Here is an 8,404-nt window from a genome sequence, read left to right as displayed (position 1 = left end):
GCTTATTTGATGTCTGACAGGCGAGCCAGCTTTCCCACACTTTGAAATCTCTGCTTTGAAAGCATGGTCCTACTAGCTTTGTACAGCTTATATTCTTCCCCATCAATAGCTCAAACTCAGTCAGATTATGAAGAACATCTCTGGATGTTAATTTGAAGTCTTGTCACAAATTGGATATAAGTCTTTTGCAGGTTTTCAGAGGTTTTCTTCCAGGATGATCTGTAGTCAGCTGCACCCATCTTCCCGTCAACTCTGACCACCTTCACTGTCCCTATTGAAAAAAAGAATTCGCTGGGGCGAGACGGTGGTGCAGGGCTAACGCACGACCCATATGGAGGTCTCGGCAATATCTTGGGAATAGTTGTAGGTTTCCATGAATCTAAAATGGTTGTGATATTTCCAGGTGGATATAAGTCACAGTACCTGATCGTGGAGCTAATCGGTACGTGAAGGTAATCACACATCACATGCATAATGGTGTTCTAAGACAAACCATGGGGAGAAAGCATTGAAACACCTGTCAGGTTACAGGTATTAACTATTCATGACGTCACATGGAGACATCATCTGAGCCAACATCTGCATGCCCCAAAATCCGTGTTGGATTGAGTACATTCATTTAAACGTCCTCAAGGCCCAAACATGGCAATTCTGGACGCAAGATGATTAAATTAACAGAAAAATATTAAATATTTGTCTTGTCAGAGAGGAGACAGATATCTTTGTTGAAGTTTCATCAAAATCTGATCAGACGCTTCCAAGAAATTGCGTGTGACAGACGGAGGGATGAGGAGATGGACGAGTGCCGACCCTCGGTCCCACTGTGGGGGGCAACAGTGGTACTAACGGCTAATTAATCAAATTATATGACAGATGGTGTGGAGGAACTCTCCCCCCCCCACAGGACGCTTTCAGACGAGCCGCGGGCCTCGCGGAGAAGCCGAACGTCAACACTTGACTGAAGTCCTTTTATTCCATCCAATAAGAGAGCGAAGCCTTGGGAGAGACCGAACATGCCGGCATTAGTGGAGGACTGGAGCGGAGAAAGAACAGAGGAATGATGGAGAAATATTGCTCTTCCTCTTTGGATGTGATATGATCGCAGCGTGGTGATATTGCTTTGTGGAATATAGCTGGAGCGCAGAATTAGATTGGGTCTCCCCCTCTGGTTTCCATGATAAGGCCCCAGAAAAAGCAGCTTTGGATCGATCCAACGGACAAAAATGGGACAATGGGAACATAAACAGATTATGGACCTTTAAAATGGCTTCATTTCCAGGCAGGGGACACACACAGAAAGCCCCTTCGCCTCCTCCTCCTACACAGTAGGGTCAAAGCCACTTTTAGGAGCATGTTAAGCATGAAAAACTGACCAATTATCTTTGTGTTTGGATTATAGGCACACTGACTGCTTATTTTTGCACTGACTGGGTTTTGAAAGTAGAACCAGCAGCTGTACTTTGTCCTGATCTGTGGTTGTAATTCTACTTATTTGGCTGTCTTCTTCACACTAGCTGCTTGTTTCCTCATCTGCTTTCCTGAATTGGATCTTGTTGATCTGTTCGTTTTTATTCAGCATTCTTTCCTTTTCCTTCAGTTTTGATTAGAGTCTCTATATATTTTGCATATTTACCTTTTATTCTCATGAAAGAACTGTCCGTTTTCTGCTTTTGAATTTTGGGGTTTCCTCTTATTTTGTTGTAGCATATTTCTTGGGAGTAGATTTTAATCTAAAGTGAGAATCTAGTACAATGTAATCAATTTTACACCCAAATATGTCCATTATCTTTTTACCTCATATTTATATGCTGCCAGGAGTCAAAAGCAATGTAATGTTAAGGCCATTTAGCACTTTACTGAATAAGCTGACTCAATAAGCTGCAGAAAAGTATACAATTTGCTGAATACTTTAGTCAGGCTTTTTGACATTTGAGCCATTTTACTAGTTTTGCTCTTTGACACAGTGCTCATTATCATCATACAGGAAACTGTTCAGTTGCTGTAAGATGTTTTGATACCTCTCTATTTATCACCAGCGATTTTAGGCACACTGGGTAGAAGCTCGTTCCCTTAGATGAGAAGCCCCACACATTTATTTTATCTGGATGTTTCCCTTTTGGAGCTACACCAGTCTCCTGGAAACGCTTACATCTTGTTCTTCAAATAATCAGAAGGAAGGTTTATCAGAGAAAATCATTTTGCCCCAGTCTGCTGCTGTCCCTGTGTGTCCATCCTGCAGAATATCAGCCAGTCCTTGATGTTTTTCTTGGAAAATAGCTGCTTTTTTTTGCTGCCCTTCTTGTCCAGAATTTGTCTCGTCACTGAGTACAAATGCAGTTGTGCATTAGAACTGAAGATTCTGCCTGGAAAGAGTAATGAAACAATTTTAAAAATCTAAGCAAAGTCCAAGGGCCTTCAGCTGTTGTAAACTTTATTAGACACAATTCACTAGTATCTGGTTGAACCTTCCTTTCCTTTCAGAACAGCCTCAATTAAGGTTAAAATACCTTAGAAATTTTGGTCCATATGACATAAGAATATCTCACAGTTGCTACAGTTTTGTCAGTTACATATCTGCCCTTTTTTCTTACTGTTACATTTTTAACACCTACTGCATGATTAGGATTCATGTTGCAGCTGAAATCAAGATTCATATGACCAGACATTTTTGTAATCTGTTGTTGCCCGATACAGGTGAACCTGATTTGAACTACAGCCTCAGTTTCCTGTTTTTAGCTGACACAAGTAAGGTTCTCTGCAGCTGTAGTTCATCTGCTTCAAGGATCTAAGTCTTGATGAGTAGCATTCAAGAATAGTATTCTGCATACCTCGGTTGGAACAAGTGACTATGGAAGTTGCTGTTGTATGTTTATCATTGCAAAGTAGCTTACTTAATCTCATTCGACAGCAACATGCATTTTCCGGATATTTTCAGTTTTTCTGACCGTTCTCAGTGTTTCCAGTAGATCAACAATTCCTAAAATCATCTGACCAGCCTGCCTGGCATTAGTACTCAGACTAATTTAAAGTCACCCAAATTCCCTTTTATTTTCATTCTGACACTAGAATTTTATCAAATCCACATCAGTACCTCTGGACACCTAATGTTATTGAGTGTCTTTTGATTGACTAATTTGATCTTTGTGTTCAAAAGAAATTCATCTAGTGTACCTAATAAACTGACCTGACATATTAATATCTACCATATTCTGCATGACTGAGAATCAACAATAAGTTCCACTGATACTGCAGTGAACGTGGAATAATGTGGCATTTTAATAAAACCACATAGATGAAAACAACCGCAGGTAATGTGTGAATAAATGCAACAGATAAAAGCACGCTACACGTGACAATAAGCTTGCACTTGGTCTTAACTTTAACACAGTGTGCTTCTCTTGAGCATGCAGTGAAATTATAAAAACACTCTTTTAACAGGATAACTGTACATCAGAACCAGAATCTGGATCAACTTGGAGCTGAAAGGAAAATAAACAAACACCCTCAAAGCTATAGAAATACACAATTAACGGCAGCACTATGCGCAAAACAGAAATGGAGTATAATGAAAATGAAGACAGCAGCGTAGAAAGCCGGTCAATTTATTCTCCAGTGGGCTTAGCCTAAAGCAATGTAACTAGAATATGAGGTGTTTAATGATAAAATGGATTACAATCATTAGGAGCTTTACCTGTAAGGAGAATAGGCCATCACACTACGATGTTGATAGTTAAATCTCTCACCTCAAAACAAGGTTGAAAGTTTTTCAAGGTTACAGGTTACTTTGTGTGGGTTTTTGTATGTAGATCCCGGTTGATTCCTGCGGTCCAATAGCAGGACTGTTTGTATAAGTGGCCGTTCTGCTGTTCAATTATACTGAAACCTCTAAAAACTATTTAATGAATTCAAACTGGAAATTTACATGGTGAAAATGTACTTAACATTTTCTTTCTCCATTAAAAATGAAGACAATTAAAATGATTAGACTCTCACCACAACGTAGAGAAGGGATTCATAACAACATTGCCAGAAGCAAGCATGCTATAGTAATAAAAAGAAGAAAAGCGCTGAACAAAGTTTCCGTGGCTGGCATGATGAATGCAACTGTGAGGTGGTCCAAGTGAAATAAAGTCTTTTTGGAAGGAGAACCTAAATTTATTATGAAACCAAGAGTACCTACAGTACCTACTCCCTGTCCTAGAACATTTATCTGAGCTTTCTTCTGCTCACACTTTAAAATGTCACATGCCAGTGTCATTGTGCAGACAAAACATGTTGTGCTCATGTTTGCACCACATTTTCTCCTCTCTTTGCCTGATCCTGATATAAATCCAGAAAATTTCTTCCAGTTTACAAAGACATATTTTCCCTAAATTTCCAAGTTGCAAACTGTGCAACGTGTTATTGTAAGCGCTCTTGCTGAAGGCAGAAAGGATGTTAAAGGGTTCATTTGTGCTCCACCCCATATAGGCTCAGTTTGACTGACGCCATCAAACAGTCAGGCATTCCTGAAAAGCAATTAAAATCTAGGAAATAATGTCAGATGTGAGATGAAGAAGAATGCTGCATAGCCCAGTCAGGAAGCCTGCTGCATCTGTCAGCAGCAAACAGGGTGCACCGACTGAAGAAAGGGGTACGCCAGATCTTCACTGACTGCATGCGGATCATTAAACAATCCAAAGCCCGTTCAGGACGAATATAAAAAAGCTATTTTAATGATGCTCTCCTGTAAACCAGCACCGCCCTGGGCAACTGCCCATGTTCGCAGTATATCAAAAACTGCTACTGCTCTGCACTTCATTGGATTCTTTGCTTTTAGAAGAATGTGTAGCACCAGCCTCTTCTTTATCAGTTCTTTGAAGCATTTAACCAAGCAGAAAATCCCAACCTTATCCTTTATTTCCAGCTCATGACTTTTACCCTCTCCGAGAGGAGCAGCAGCAGCGTTGTCGAAGGATTTAAGCAAGCAGAAAAAGGCTTCACAGATTTATTGCGATGAAAACGCAGCTGGAGAGCACATTCAGAGCTGACAAAACAGATCCAATATTGCAGCTTGTTCCTTGTAATCTTATGAGTGGTTGGGGAGCGAGGTGATACCACAGATAAAAGTAAATCTACTTGGCAGTAAAGATTTGCTGTCCTCATTTGTTTGTTGTGTCAGAGGCACGGAGGACTATTAAGAGCCAGAGCTTGCTCTGCACGAAATTCTCCTCCAGGACAAGGGAGGAAAAAATACAAGTGGCAGACTGGGAGATAAATTAGGACCATGGCCATGGCCTATAATGGTGGGATGATGGCTGAATTGTTTTCCCGGGGCAGACTAGACTCTTATTTTCCCGGCAGGAGGCTTCTGTACCTGATTAGTGAGCAGAAAACCTGCTGAACACAATGAGGCACTCGAATGTGGGCGACAGACAAACAGAACCAAGCTGGTGTTTCCTGCTAAAGAAGGACACACACACACACAAGTGCAGCAAACAACACACCACGAAGAGCAAAAATGATTCTTAACCAGGATCTCTCAGTCACAAACACACAGCAAGTTTGTGCTCTAACAAGCTCCCAGGGTTCAGCAATATTGTCACATCCATCAGAGAGCCGTCAGTCAGCCTGCCAGCACCCCGGAGCCTTCACCATGCTGTCAGCTCTGCTTTAATACAGTGGTCACTGCAGCGGTGTTCTGTGATACTACGGATGGTGAAGATGCCGTGAAGTGATTCTGCGTTGGTTTGAGTAGCATCACTCATGTTTTTGAGTGGTGTTTTTGAGCCAAAAATGACCATCAACAGCTGCAGTTTCAGGAGGAATAAGAACAGTTTCCGTTTCGCATTTTCACTTGCAAAACATTGGTCCCAACAGCTCTTTCTAAAAATAAAATCTCAAGTGGTCAGATGTCTCCTATTTTTAGTTAATTCATCTGTAGACTAGCAAACTATGAACTACTAGTGCTAGAACCTTGACAGTTTTTTTTGTGTTGCACACCTATAGCTGCACCAGACAGCAGTCAGAGTGCTTGGAGAATTGGGGAAATATTCTCAGAGTCAAAATAACAGCTACACAGAAGAGAAGTCATTTAATAGTAATGCCAATGATTCAAAACCATGTTAAAAGTGTAGTGCAAACACCGATGTAAGCAAAATAAAACATAATTTACTGTAACTGCTGCAACTCTGACCAGTCGGCTAACAAATTTTCAAGAAAATGTTAGAAAAAAAAAAAAGTAACTACAGTGCAAATGGTGAGTTTAAACGTGTTCAACTAACAGCTTCAAAAAAACATTCAACTGTAAATGAAGTGCTCCAAATCTCTCTAATTTGCCTGTACTAAAATGAAATTAGCTTGTTAGCCTATTGGACCACATATTTCCGGCTCTCCCTTCGCCCCTCCCGTCCTGCCACACCTTAAGGCAAGCCCCTCATCACAACAGGTGTATGAACTCACCTGATTGAAACTGTTCAAGCTGGTTCCTGTTCCGTTTGTCAAGATGGCCGTTTCCCTGCAGAGCAACACAGCCGCCATTCTGTCAGCGCTGCCGTCCGTTGAAGGAACTATTACCGTAAAAATCCGAGGCTGTGTTATCTCTCGTCCGTTCATAAGCGCACCATTGTTATCTTATGCTGAGTGTGGACCGGTAAAAACTAAACAAAAGTAAAAAATAGGAATACTCCTGTGCGCCAGCCCCTCCGATGTGGCAAGCCGGAAGTCCTGAGAAGCGTGTGACGTCAAAGAGTTACTCGTAAGTCATAGAATTAAAGGAAATTTAATAATACTGAAATAATCATTTGTGTTCCATAATGAAATTAAAATGCTACATTTGTCTCTGGTGCAGATGAAAAGATTGGATTCCTGGTTTTGCTTGGTTGAGACTATTACATGACCTATAAGTCTTATTTTTTAAATTTATTTTAATAAATATTCGTAATTGTATAATTGTAAGCATTTTAATGGGGCAGATGGATTTTTTTTTCTAATTATTCACAGCTCTTGTGTGGCAAAAAAAATTGTATGGGAGCGTTTGCCTGCCCTGTTCAACTAGAAAACAATTATGGACACTTTTTTTTTGGGAGAAGTGATTTGTGTTTATCTCCTTATGGATATTTAAAAATACAAAACTGAATAACTGAAATTACATGGATTATTTTTTTGGTTTGTGTTTGTGTGCAAAGAAAAATAGATGTTTTGTCATTAATAATACTAAGCGGTCAATACCTTTGTAGTGTATGTTCCTCGTGTGATTGGGAATAAATGCAAAAGTAAAATAACTTTGCAAATCCTAGTTGTCCGTGATACCTGGCTGGCTCCCCTTTAAAAGTTTAAATAAACCGTCACAACCTCACCCAGCTGAATTGGTCAAGATCTTTTTGACTTTATGTTAATGTTTGTGGGGTTTTTTTAAAGCCTATTGCTCGTAGGAGTCCCCAATTCATGTACTTCTATCATCTATGGATTAATGAGGGTTCTTGGAAATAATGCTTGACCATTTTATCCACAGGATCTTTTTCTGAATGCAGGCTTCAAAAGAATTTATTCCAGATCTTCAACAGAATGGCTCACAAAGAAAAGAGTCAAGATTATGTATTAGGTCAACAAAACTCTAGACATCAGCTTAATTAATAAAAACTCTTGAGTTAATGAATGTGTGCAAATTTTCATTAACAAAAGGAAGGACAGTTATTAAGTGATCAAAAATAAATTTGCTTCTATAAAAAAAATACAAATGAATTGAATTTTTAAAGGACTGTGCACTCTCTGACCCCATTGTCATTGCGTCTATTTTGTTATTGCTAAGGAAATTTCTGTAAAAATTCTTCTTGGACTTGTCAACATGTTTCCATGAATTTTATTCATGACAGAAAACAAGCAATTTCTCCAAAGCTTCTCCACACAAAGCTATTCACCATGAGTCACACTCTTCGCTCTCTTTCTGTCTGCCAGAGTTGTTGTGTTCTCGTTGCCAAACTCTTACTGTCCCCGCAGCTGCAAAAAAAAATTACAAACTGAATGAGAAGACAAAACACTTTATACTAGCAAGACGCAGCAACCCGTCTACCCACCTCCGTCTTTGGGATTTGGAGGTTCTGACAAGCAGCTGGCTGACTCTAAAAATATGAAAAAATAAAAAATAAATAAATAAATCACTTTAAGAGTCAAACATGCCAGTCTGTTGGGCAGGTTAGTTGTCAGTGCGGGAAGTGAGTCAATGCAGACTGCCTGAGGGGTGGAACAGGGTGGGTTTATGGGGTTGGACATGTATCAGTTAAATGAGACATAACTGTTACTCTTACTTCCTGTTATTTGTTATTAATTTCTGGTGCCGCTGAGATTGAAAGGTCAGCGTATATTTGGGTAAGGACTGTTTTACAGTGAATTTTAGATCTGATTGATTCGGCTTGATGAATTGTGG

General features: G+C 39.8%; 1 long non-coding RNA gene across 1 annotated transcript; it reads right to left on the bottom strand.

The window, feature by feature from the left end:
- Positions 1-2,075: 2,075 nt before the first annotated feature.
- On the bottom strand, positions 2,076-6,708 carry LOC103471463 (uncharacterized). Its single transcript, XR_534640.2, has 2 exons — positions 6,442-6,708; positions 2,076-2,363 (listed from the first exon to the last, which is right to left on the bottom strand). It is a non-coding gene; the product is annotated as an uncharacterized LOC103471463 (long non-coding RNA).
- Between the last annotated feature and the right edge of the window lie 1,696 nt (positions 6,709-8,404).

The sequence above is a fragment of the Poecilia reticulata genome, linkage group LG10 (genome assembly GCF_000633615.1).
Source record: "Poecilia reticulata strain Guanapo linkage group LG10, Guppy_female_1.0+MT, whole genome shotgun sequence".
Classification (NCBI taxonomy): Eukaryota; Metazoa; Chordata; class Actinopteri; order Cyprinodontiformes; family Poeciliidae; genus Poecilia; species Poecilia reticulata.
The sequence above is the reverse complement of the archived record's forward strand: the minus strand, read 5'-3'. Positions and strand labels throughout refer to the sequence as shown.